Genomic DNA, 12,881 nt, shown 5'->3' on the forward strand with positions numbered 1-12,881 from the left:
CAAAAATGTGTAGTGGTGACCTTTAGATTCTCATGACTGACATTTGTTCCTCACTTGTTTCAGTTCTTTACAGATTGAGACAGATATATGTGTAATGATTCTATGTCCATTGTATTCTCACAGTTTGATTTGAAACACTGCAATTAGAGACTTAACTTTCTTTTTGAAAGGAAGCTTACTGTCAGAGGAAAGCTCTGGCTCTGGCAGGTGTCCTATCCTGTAAAGGAAACATTCTCCTTATTTAGGAACACAAGTCTGATGTGTATACAGAGGAAGAAAATAGTCTTAATCTAATAAATGTTCTCTCCGTTTTCAGTGAAAAGAGCACAGTTCAATCTTTTCAGGTATGTACTTAATAAAATAATATACTTAATTTATTCATGAAATTTCATTTATTTTTATTTATCCATAATAAAATTATTTTATTTTATTTTATTAATGAAAATAATAAAAATCAAAAATAAGGTTAAAAATTACTTTTAGTCTCCGCTTGTAGCCATAGAAATTACTTTTTATCTCACTTCCATTCTATTCGTCTCTAAAATTTCCTTTCTTAAGACGTTGTAGTTGCAGTATTAGACATGGAATAAAAATATTTGCATTTTGTTAGGATTGATCAAATACGTGAATATTGAATGAGCATAAGGTAGATTTTGTACTCTTTCCCTGTTGTGCTGTGCTCTGTGAGTCAGCAGCTGGACTATGTTGAGTGGAAGAAGGCCGCTGATTATCATTCCAAAGGGATGTTCTGGGCTTCTGTCAAACCTTTTTTACAATGCAGGTGAATTTAAATTTCTGATCAGGCACCTATTTTAAAGGGCTTTTAACAATTTTTTCACTGAATTTGTTCCATACAAAATAAAAAATATTATTTCCTGAAGAATAAATTCAGACTGAAGAGAGGGATGCAATCATAATTTTGAATTCCTAGGATTTCAGAAACATGAAGTCTTTTTATTGCTTTTCCCCCCTACATTAATGCACTATTTGCCTTTAACCCTAATTTAACATGATTTTCTTTCAAGTTTTACTTTCAAGTTTTCTTCAAGTTCCAAGATTTGTATCTGGATAGATTTAGTGTTCATTATATTTATGTCTTTCATGGGGGGGGCAGCAAATAAAGAATCAGAATATTAAATTAATTCTTTGTTTCTATTTTTATAATTCAGCACTAGATCCTGAACTAGTCACTAGATGTCATTCTAACACACCAAATATTTTCTCTGAAATTAGGCAGTGTTCTACTACAAATATTACCTGTCTCTTGAATTTCCATTTAAAGGTGAATGCTTACTTTATTGCAATCCCTATTCATTGTAGCTTCAACTCATCAATTGTTTCAATGTTATGACCACAAAAAAATCCTGCTGGATTGTTGGAGCTAAATTATTAATATCAGTAATTCTTGCATTACATTGATTTGTCTTCTGAGTGTCATAATCAGCCACTGCTGAGTTCAAAAGATTTCAAAGATTTCATTAATTCTAGTATTTTTAAATGTTGTCTAAAATTCATATTGAAAATGTATTATTCATTTTCATTTCATTATATCAGCTGACCCAGGAAAGAGCAATATTATCCAGCTTTGGTGGCCATTCTGGTGTTTGAGTGAGTAGTCAAGGAAACAGTGCTCTTACACAATATTTTTCAGTGAAAATTATAATCAGTCTCTTTTCAAAATATGCCTATCAGAGGAATGAAACATCTTTATGTCATGCTATCATTCTGTAGTAGAAGAAGAGTGGCCACTGCCAGGGGGATAATAGCAAGGCATTCTGGATCTTTAACTCTGTCTTCCACCACATCCTTTTGTGCTTTGATCCCTTTGATTATTGGCATTTCTGTCGTGGCTAAAAAATGAACCTTACTGAAGAAGCTCAGTGTGTACCCAGATCCAAGACTGAAGAGAATGAAGACAGGGACAAGGTCAGCCTGTTGTTCTAATCTTTTGCCTTTATTTTCTTTTATTCTTGCTCTTCCTCTCACTCCCCCTTCACTTGAAGCCCCAGTGGTATAAGATGGTTTTTTTTCCAGCTAGATCAATTCTGAATGTTGATTCAGTGTTGAAACATTACTGTTAGTTTCTGCATGTGTCTGGATACTCTGATTTACAGATCATGTATTTGCTAAAGAAATTTCTACCTTCTATTGTGTCCTTTATGATAGATTACCGCTTGCTCCCCCACCCAGTAAAAGCAAGTGTGTGAATTCCCAACTCATGATGACCAAAGTCAGTTACTTTAAATCAAGTAATCAATTAAAGAAGTTTCTATAAATCCAGCTGGTTTTGATTAAGGTAACCTAGCCTGGATTCCTGGAAGCTGTTCAGTAAAGAGGTGGGAGGAAGCACAGGAAGGCAAAGAACAGCTGAGGGAAATAAAGGCTCCATCTAATATGGATCAAGAAGGGAACATCCACCAATAGAATATGTAGAGTTAAAAAAATGCTTTAGGGAAAACTTTAATATAAAAACATTTGTAGAATTCAATTTAATTTAGACTAATCCAGCTTGCTACATGCACAAAAAATGAACCAAATTAAACACAGTAAGAAACTCACACACTGAGAGCTTGCTTATTTCTTCGTATTTTGTTCCTGGTCAATCTTATGACAGATTCCCTCTGATGATTCATGGATCACTGTAGCAGAAAACAGTAGGAAAAATGTTAACCTAAGGGACAGTCTCATAAAAAAGTGTTCCTATGCAATTAATTTGTAAGGTGTTATATTGCATATTAGTCTACAAGTGAATATAATTTTTACCTATTGAACACCAAAGCAATTAATTTTAAAATATATAATGAATAATATATAATAAGGACAAATAACCTTATGCTTCATTAAGTTTTATTTCGTTTATTATTAAGTTTTACTAAGTTTATATGGAGCCTTCAAATCAGTGCAATATTTTAATTGACAATTTAGGTAGATCTGTATATATATGCAGATATGTTTCATAGCACATTGCACACCTACAGTGTGACAGCTGATGATTTACAGCTACCTAGAAGGTCCATTAAATTAGTTTGCTGCAGAACAATGTTTACACTGAAAGTTACTTATTATTCTCTTTAGTGGAAAACCTGTCAGCAAACTGAAAACTTTGAATTTCTATCCAGCTCTTATTTTGTGCAACCAGTCCTTTCCCAGGAGAATTATATTGTTGGGAGGGGTATTGTTGACACAAGATAAAGGAGGGGGAAGGAGCAAATACTTTTGCAGTAAGGAAAAGTGAACTCCTAGCCTAATCAAATTTTAGGTGGAAACCAAAGACTTGTAGTTTAATCATCATTTTTATAATAGAAATAAGCACTAATTTACCTTTGGGAGCACCTAACTGGTAGATATCACCAGTAGATTTGTCTCAAACCAGAGAGGTGCGATGCAATTCATGCATGCAGCTAATTTTTCATGTCAGTAATTTCTATTTAAAATATTGCTGGACACGGAGTTTTCCCAGACTACCTGCACGGCGTTGAAAGTTAATTCAAGTGATTGAAAAATTCAATATGATGTTTCCTTTTATCTTCACTTCTGTCGGTTTCCTCCGGTGAATGTGGGATAAGTACTGCAGTTTCTAAAACACCGTGACAGTAATGTATAATCCTGCTGAGCCTCTGGAAGACACATTCTTAAATTTTGCTTCTTGATGTGGGACTCAGTCCTTCTGGAAGGAGGTGTGTCCATACCTTCTGGAACAATTCTTTGATCAGGTCAAAGAGGGAGATGGGGTTGACCTTAAAACCTACATTATGATTTTTGTTGCATATGCAGAAAATTGACTGGCCAGGAATAGACCATGCCCAGTTCTGCATGAAATTGTTTTAGCTGATCCACTGAAATATTTAAGGGCTGTAACTGGAAGAGTTATGAAAATGAGATTCTGTTACATAAAACTATTTCTCATGCTGTTTGCAAAGAGGACAGAAGAACAGCAAGTCTGAATGCAAGAACTGCAAAGAAGTAAAATGAGTCCTTCAGATAAAGTGAAATGCTTTTGTTTCCTGGCCTTTCAGTGAGGAAACACAGAGTCTTTGTCCTAACATGAATGGTTCTTCCTAATGCAGTTTGAAGTCATCCAACCTGTCTTAAATTTCTCTTTAAAGTTATAGCTTCTCTTTGATGTACCTTCCATAACTTCACTGAAAAAAATCCTGGGATTAAATTATCCTCCTAGCAGCAGTTACCAGAAGCTAAACAGGAATAAAAGAGATGAAGTGCCTATTTTTGCAATGAAAGATTGCAGAATTGTTGCATAGTTTTACATTTTTATTTGTTGCCCTTTGTCAGTTTAATGTTGGCAGCAAAATCGTTATGCCCTGGACACTTCAATCTCAGCAAATTATAGAATGTATGTCAGAAATACTGCATGGTGAATTTACAAAACCCATCACTATAGAGATAATACTTATTTCAAGAAATAATCATGACAGATTGTCAGAGAAAAAGCTTTATTCTTTTGTGGAAGAGGAACTCTGTTTGTGTAATTCAGGGCTTGATCTAATACATAATAATAAATGTAGAAGCCTAAAAATGTATTTTTCTTTCAACCTACATATAGTCAAAACTAAGGCCACAAATAAAATTCTGACATATACATGAGATCCTTCAACAAGTTCAGATTTCTCTGATTTGAGCCATTTTACATCTCTGTTACATACACACTTGTGATTTAGCTGTACCCACACAGTTGTGTTGGGAAGATGCAATATTTGTAGAAAAATTAGGTTTTTCACCCATTTAGGTCTTCTATCTCTTGAAGGTCTGCAAGTAGCTACACCTTGCACTGTGCAATGTGCAAAGACAGTGACATTATTTTATGGGCCAGCTGACAGAAGTTTGGGGTTTAGTCCAACGCCACCCAGTCTGAGCACTATAGGCAGAAGAAGCATTTCTCTCCTCTCCTGGCAGACATAGCCGTGCCACCAGAGTCCTCATACTGAGAACAGAAATTCAGGCCTTCATCACAGGCAAAAGTTTCCCATTTTGTCAATGCTAGTCAGATAAAGTGAAGCTTTTTTTTTTTTTGTGACTTGTGATTTAATGGCTTGGGTCAGGTCCTGAGGGATACTGTAGAGTATAAATCAGTTTTCACTGGTTTATCTTACATCAAGTGTGTGAGAATGCATTTGTGTGAAAACTTTTCCTTCTGTGCAACTGAGATCCAGTCACGTCTCTTGAGCTACATGTATAATTGCCAAAATTATTGTTACTTAATGAGCACCTGAAAAGATGCCTGGTTCTAATAACTCACCTCAGAGTCCCCTCTGCTGTTTTTAAATTACCTTGAACCCTGTTTTCAATGATCATTATACAATTGCTGCAGCCCAAGGGACTGGGGTTTACTTGAGTATCAGGAATCTGAACTAAACTATGTCTTCATTTTATTAATTCACAGTGTTAAATATTCCCTGGTTGAACATGAGAAGATTGAAGAAAATGCAAAGAGGAAATTGCAAGATGGCAAGATGGCACAAAATAGCAATTGGGAGGAAGTTTAGCTCATACTTTGGCTTTAGCATGAAGATTTCTTCATGAAGTTTCTAGCTTCCTTTAAATTATCACCTGGACAGCCATTCACCTTTTTTTTTTTTTTAATAAGACTTTATAAACACTGCAATTCACTCCACTTCTTTTTGTCCTCCTGGAAGTCCCTCTTATCTTCTTTCCTCCACTTCACTCTGTTTCCTCCCTCAATTCCTGCCTCAGGAAGCATGAAAAGCTTTGAGTATCCTCTGTCCCTCCGTATAATTGACCTCCATCCCCCAAGCTCCGTCAGCTGGATATGCTCCACTACACATAAGTTTGACAGTTCCTTCTTTCCCGTGAAGGCTTCTGCAATTCTATATGTTTTTTGAGCTAGTTCTGGAAGGCAATCTATAGATTCACATGTTTTCTTTCAAGTGATTATTTGCAGCAACTCCATTAAAGAAAGCATAGAGTAGCTACTCAGTGGTTTGTTTTTTTTCTTTTCACAGAATAGCAGGGGAAAGCAACGTGGACTATTCGTAATGGACATTACTGCTCAAGGCTATGCAGGTATAAAGGTAATCAGGCTGAATTGATCAAAAGTGAGAGCAACTTTTCAAAAGATGGTAGGTTTTGGTTTAAGACAAACACCCAGTGTACTAAAAGGGCCTTCACATCACAACAGAAAAGTGGTTGGATGGTGAGGTTCACTCCAGGAATATGCTGGTGCCAGTCTTCTGCCCTAGTACAAGCTATATGACAAATGGAGAAAGAACCATAGGAAAAAATAGAGCTCTTCTTAGCTGGGCAAAGGAAAACATACTTAATAATTGGGGAAGTGCCTCTGAAGGCAAGTACCATCCATTTTCCTTATTGTGTGTGTAAAAATGCTTCCTGTCATAACGAATAGAAAGAACCTTCACATTCCAGATACATTCCTTTGCAAAACATTTGCCTTCTATTTTCATAAAAACTTGCATGAGGAACTAGCTTGGGCACTGGTAGAAGGAAAAGGAGTGGAACAATTTACCCAGTGGTAATCTTTAGCCATTTAAAGCCTTGAGCTGCTTTAATTCTGCACTAAATTGGCTCTGGCAACAGTCAGTCCTGTTTGTGTTCAAAGCTTAGCTTTCCACTGCTTCAGCTGGAGGCGAGCATTTGCTCTCTGTCACTAAGTTGTGTTGCTTCAGCTTGGTGGTGTCCACAGAGCACCAAATTGATCAACTCTGCAAGTCCAAAGGACTTTAAACTCATCTCTTGGGATTTGCACTGAAATTGGCTCTGGGCACCTACAAAGCCTGTTACAGCTGAAAGGCTCCTCACTGCTTTTGGCAAGGAGGGTTTTTTATGTTTACGAGCAATACCTAACAAAAATGAGGACAGTCTTAGTGCGTCCAAAAAAAATGTATCTTGTGCATAAAGAAAACATCCATAAAGGAAGTCTCAGCTCTCTCCCCACACCTTGTGGTGTTTTCACATGTTCAGGCAGCAGCACTGGCCAAAGAACAGAGCCTGCAACACCTGAGTGCAAGAGCAGGGCTTCAGGCACTGAGCCATCTGCCTTCTGTTTTACTGAGAGTGGCAAAAATAGTGAAAATATACATTTATTCTGCAAAACCTGATTTAAATTTTTAAAAATCCAGAAAGCTGAAAACTGAAATCTTCGGTTCATGGGTGTGTGACTCAAAATTAATTGCTAAATCTGCTATACAATAAGATCAGTTAATTAGGGCTCTCTGGTTCCTTGCATGCTAGAGGACACGATCATCTGACTTTGCTGTTTGTATATTGCAATGTACTGAAAATAGAAAATAAAAGTTACACATGACAAAGTATTGATTAATTGTCTCCAAAAAACAAAAAGACAAAACAGTGTTAACCAATTATAAAAATCTTTAAAAGACAAACCCGTGGAAACAACATTTCCTTCTGTTACGGCTTCGTTTGGAACAGCAGGCTGTGCTCCTGAATTAATTTTACAGCTGAGACACAGCTAATCCACAAATAAGCCTGTTACAGTTGGTGGGCATAACAAAAGGAATGCTTGCCAATAGGCACATATGACATCTGGAGCTTGAAGGCAAATTTAAGGAGAAAAATATTTTTGGTAATACATTAAAACTTCAGGAGTAGGACCTCAGAGAAAAATGTATCCACAGATATCCATAACTACCATAGACTATCATGAAGAGCACATGCTCACAAGACATCTGCAAATATGAGAAAAGCTATTTTTAATATTCCCACTAATGTAAAATTATGTATAAAAAAGTGGAAACTCACACTTTTCTTATTCATTAAATTAATTTCTTCTACAGAGAGGACTAAAATGTTAGGCTAATTTTAATTTTAATATGCTATTACTGAAACCTATTTTCAAGATATTAAATATTGGAGAACAGAAGAATTTCTATTTGAACAAGAGTAGTACAGGTGAGATCCTAGTCCTTTTGAAGCCATTAGCTTATCACCTATGATTTCTAAGGAGCCCAGAATATTATTCTGAAAATTCAGGTGCATGTAAAACTTAAAGCTGATAACTGTAAAAGAAATTTACTCTTGAACCCCTACCAGTATTTTGTTTTCATGAAATTTGTAAACTTCAGGAGTTTCACGCATGAAAAAGAAAAAGTAGTCGCATTCACCTCTCCCTATCCTATAGAACTGGTGCCAGCCAGGAGAGTAACCTCACTTCCCATGTGTTGGCACATAGTACACACAGGTGATGACAGATTTTTGAAACGTCCATAGGCCAACACAAAGCCCAACCCATAGGTGGAAGAAATGAGAGGCTGGTGGAAGGCAAACTATGTCTATCACCTATCTCCTATATGCAGTGCTCTCCTAATTAAAATTACATTCATGCAAACATTTGAGCAAGTGCTAATTTAGGTAATGACTTTAATAGAATGGTTCTCATGCTTAAACATCATATGAATAATGAAGTGCTTTAAGATGTAAATCTGTCACTTGCAGAAAGACATATTAGGCGCCTTTAAAAAGCCAGTTGTTTGCATTTTCTCAAGAAAAAAAGATTTCTGTGTTCGTCAAACTAGAGAGGGTTACAGATTGGTACAGAATATACATTCTTAGTATATACAACTAAATTCGATGGCTAATTATAGTCCCATTAAGACCATGTGTTCCACATCACTTGAGGAAAAATATTAAAGGATACCAGTACTTTGAAATTTAATGGCAAGAAGGAAATTCATAGTTTATATGGGAATGCATTGCTAATAAGGGCTTTAATGTGAATAAATTGGTGCTTTAATGGTAATCAATTCCAGTGTATTGTTAAAACTTAACTGCATGTAAAGGAGCAACTATAACTTAAAATGTACTGGCCTTTGCCCAGTGGCCTGGAAAATGCACTCCATAGTCAAAATCATGAGACAACTGTACAAAATATTTGTTATCATATCAAGAATTGAACTGCATGATTGCTATTAAAACTAGTGTAAATGGCAGGGCTCGATATCCTATTTGTATTGTTTTGCCATTGCTGTCCCTACAACCCACAAATATTTTTAGCAAGCTCAAGTTTTAAAATTCCAGTCCTGAATATTTACAGAGAAGTTTGCATTAGATTTGCCGATGCTCTGCCAATAGCATTTGTGCAAGAAGATATTTTAATGATGCTAACATATTTGGTCTTGGCTTAAGACGTTAGCAAGTTCAATTTCAACATATTTTACTGGTTGTTGCATCTATGGGTTTCCAATAGAGGTGATCCATCTTCTGTTTTTAGCTTCTTGAGCAGCCCTGGAGTACTGTAACAGCCAATCAATCTCTGACGTCTCCAATGAAAGGGTTTCTTTATCAAGAACGTGTTAAAAGTAGATCTATAAAGAGTAGGTGTGCCAGCTCTGGAACTTCCTGATGTAAAACCTGCTGTGAGAGCTTTTCAAAAAAAAACCTCCCCTCCTTTCTTTCTTTTTTTTTTTTATTTTATTTTATTTCAGGTTTGGGTGTGATTCAGTGGTTTAGGGTGCCAGTATGTTCTCAGGAGAACATTAATTGCTGCATTAATTAGCATGCAATAACCATGCAGTGAGAGGGTGATAATTTTGGACAACCATATGCCATTGGGACAGCTCTTGAATGTGTTCTATCTTTTGACATTTACTTATCTCTTCCTAATGCAGAAAGTGCACACAGGTAAAATTCCCTGGATTAATGGTGAGATTGGAGGCTGGCCAAGGGAGCAGCAACTGCATTCTGTGTGGCCAAGCTGAGGTGAATCCATGTTGGCAACATGGTGAAGTAAGCACTGGGCTGTTTCAGAAGAGCTAATTTCTCAAAGTCGATGGAAATTTTTCTCCACACTTATAAGGGTGACATATTCAAGCAATAATATGCACCACCAAAGCAGGCTGGCACCCTGTATGGTGTTTAACTCCCAAAGTAGGAGAAGCTTTACAAAAAAAGAAATCCTTTGACCAAAGAAACACTCTCATCCTTTGTGTGCAGCTCTTCTGTTCATCCTCAAGCAGTTTCTGGGTTTAAAGTAGTTCTTTCCTCTGTTCTATCATGGATGAGAAGAACAAGACCATGATTCCCTTTGTGAACTCTCTGAGCTGTCTGCTCAGTATCAAGATGAAGAGCTCATTTGCACAATACAAGAAGGCTTTTCAAGCTCTAGTTAGAGACAAGTTCCCAGCATGGAGGCAGTCAAAATCATGCTCTTGGGGAGAATTTTAAGATAGTCTTTGTCAGTTGATTCACAGATCCAGCTTTCAGCTATGAGAACACAGAGAGCAGTGCAGTGCAGCCCAGAGTGGATCTGTGCAGTCCCTAACTGCAAGGTACTTTTGCTGTGTGACCCAGCAGACCATAAAGGGTTAATACAGATACTCCACTTCAAAAGCTGGGATAGAAGGCATTCAAGAAAGCATTCAAGTATCTCTAATGGCCCACATGTACCATAAACCGGGGTGAGCTCAGTCTGTATGGCAGCAATCATCCAATGAAAAGAAGCCAAAGAACAGTTTAGGATCTATACCTGGAGACTCACATATTTGATTTCAAAAGCCCATTAACAGCATCCTAGCTATGTGTTCAGTATGAGGGGTCTAATAAAAGCTGGCTAATTCATAAAGACCAAATGAACAACCAAAAAGTTGCAACATAGTAAAATTGTGTCAATTTCTTTGAAGCTGATAATCACATTTTCTCAGTGTATCACTTTTATTAGACTTCTATTGAAAGACTTCACACCTGTCTTTCCTGAGTTGAAGTCAGCACTGTTAAAAAAAAAAAAAAAAAAAAAAAAAAAAAAAAAAAAAAAGATAAAATATATTTGTTGCATTATACCAGAAGTTTTGGTTGAGATTTTTTTATTTCTGCAGAAATACTTCTTTTCAAGTAGGAGGTGTCTTTGACAAACATCTCACTGAGTCCCAGCAATAATATCTTTTTAAAAAAAAAACAAACTTTATGATGTTATCTGAAATCCACTTCAAGATATTTTAATCCAGGTATGTATAGTAGTGTATTTACAAATTTTAAAATTTTACAGAGACATCTAGTCAATTCAATATTTTGACAATGGGAAAACCTGGATATGAAAAGAAAAAAACTGATCTCTAGATGGTTTGGTTCTTTTATTTTCATGCACTAAACTAGAGCAATCCTCTCTGCTCAGTGCAACAGGAGCCTCTATATTATTGGTAAGTAAAAATTAAATTTCTGGTTAACTTACCAAACAGTTGGTGGAAACTTTGAGTAACAAATATATATATATATATATATATATAAATTATCCTCTCTCTGTTAATAATCTACAATGGACAACTCTTATAGAGCACATATAATATCTAAATGCCTCATCATAAAAAATTGTACTCATCCAGCTACATTGAAACACTGATTTTTGTTCCTCCAGTTTCTTTTGCTGCACAAAGTATTTTGCTGTTCTCATTTGCTGATGATCTCTTTTTCAGAGGTCAGGAGTCCTGCCTCATTTTGCTATCTTAGCAGTCTTAAATTGTGATGCTTTCAGAACTATTTCTGTTAATTTTTCAAACACACTGAAAAAAACCCACAGATTTCACTATCAGCACATAGCTAATTTTAAAAAATCTCATTTATAGAGCATTAGCCAGGTAACTGACAAAAGACATTGACATGTACTGTACAATGTCTCAGCCCTAAACAGCAGATTGAAGCACTCTATTAAAATGGATAGTTTGTATCACCAAACCTCCTGGTCATCTGAGGCACAAAAGTGTAGCAGAATGCCTCAAATTACTCCCTCAGGAGAGTGAAAGAAAATGGGGAGATTAGGTAAAACCTTGGGAGAAAAGCACTGGATGCAGTATTACACACTGCAATACCTTATTAGGCCCTCTTGTGGTTATCAGCTAATTCCATGAAAAGGTGCTGTAAGATACAAAAAAGCACTAATATGATAATATTATATAATTAAAATTAATATTAAATAATACATAATAATCATAAAATAGTACGTGCCTCTTCCTTTTTGTGGCTGGCTCCTTCTCCAAGAAACTGTCAGTTTGCACAAGCAGCTTGAGTCTCAAGGACATCTCTTTTCTTACTTTCTAAGTGCACTGTTTGAGCTGCTGCTTGTCAAGAGTGGAAAACATTACTGGAGGTCATCGAGTTTCTCCCCAGAGGAAGTCAAGTGCTTCTGTTTCTCTTCCAGTTTTCTCAAAAGGAGAGTCTCCTACCCAAGCAAGCTGTTTCCTCAATGTATGAAGTGCCAACCCGCCCCAGACTCAGCTTCAGAGAGCGGAAATCTGTAGGAACTCAGAAAACCTTCTCCTTCATGGAAAAGTATTTAAGCTTCCAACATTGTTCACCACAGGAACTGCTTTCATATTTTCAGAGCACAGAGCAGACATGAACTTTTCTGCTTCCCCTTATTACAAGTAAAACACATCACAGTAACCAGACCCTCTATTTATAGCAATAAAGTTCAATAGCATGCAGAGACTGGGGGGAAATAGAACGAAGGCTTTGTTCATCTGTTGCAGCAAGAGTGGATTTTGACATTTTTCTTTGAAGAAATGCATAGACCAAATTTCAGATAAAGACACTAAGTACATAAATAGTGCTTTTCTGAGTCAAAACTAAGTAGCACATTCTTTTTAGTAAAGTAATTCTGGGATTATGAATGTCCCCAAAACTATAGATTTAAAGACAGAACTCTGTTTGCTATTCATTATGTTAATCCTTCCGTTTTCTTTATTGAAGTTCATATTCTGAATCTTATGCCTTTTCATATTATTTAGGAGTTCACTGTAGGAGGAAAAAGTCAATCCATTAAAGTAATTTGCATATCAGAATAGTTGACTGAGCACAAGACTCAAACACTGAATTTTAAACTAGAAGAAAATAAAATATACCAGCAGGTACTGAGCTAAATCCAAGTTTAGCCTTGGCCACCA

General features: G+C 36.3%; 1 long non-coding RNA gene across 2 annotated transcripts; it reads left to right on the top strand.

Moving 5' to 3' along the window:
• Positions 1-1,321: 1,321 nt before the first annotated feature.
• On the top strand, positions 1,322-12,665 carry LOC135278416 (uncharacterized). 2 transcript variants are annotated; one of them, XR_010345935.1, is made up of 4 exons: positions 1,322-1,926; positions 5,399-6,047; positions 9,618-9,735; positions 12,137-12,665. It is a non-coding gene; the product is annotated as an uncharacterized LOC135278416 (long non-coding RNA). The 2 variants fall into 2 exon arrangements; XR_010345929.1 differs by lacking the exon at positions 12,137-12,665 and having other exon boundaries at positions 9,618-10,632.
• Positions 12,666-12,881: the final 216 nt, after the last annotated feature.

Source organism: Passer domesticus, chromosome 1 (genome assembly GCF_036417665.1).
Source record: "Passer domesticus isolate bPasDom1 chromosome 1, bPasDom1.hap1, whole genome shotgun sequence".
NCBI classification, from domain to species: domain Eukaryota; kingdom Metazoa; phylum Chordata; class Aves; order Passeriformes; family Passeridae; genus Passer; species Passer domesticus.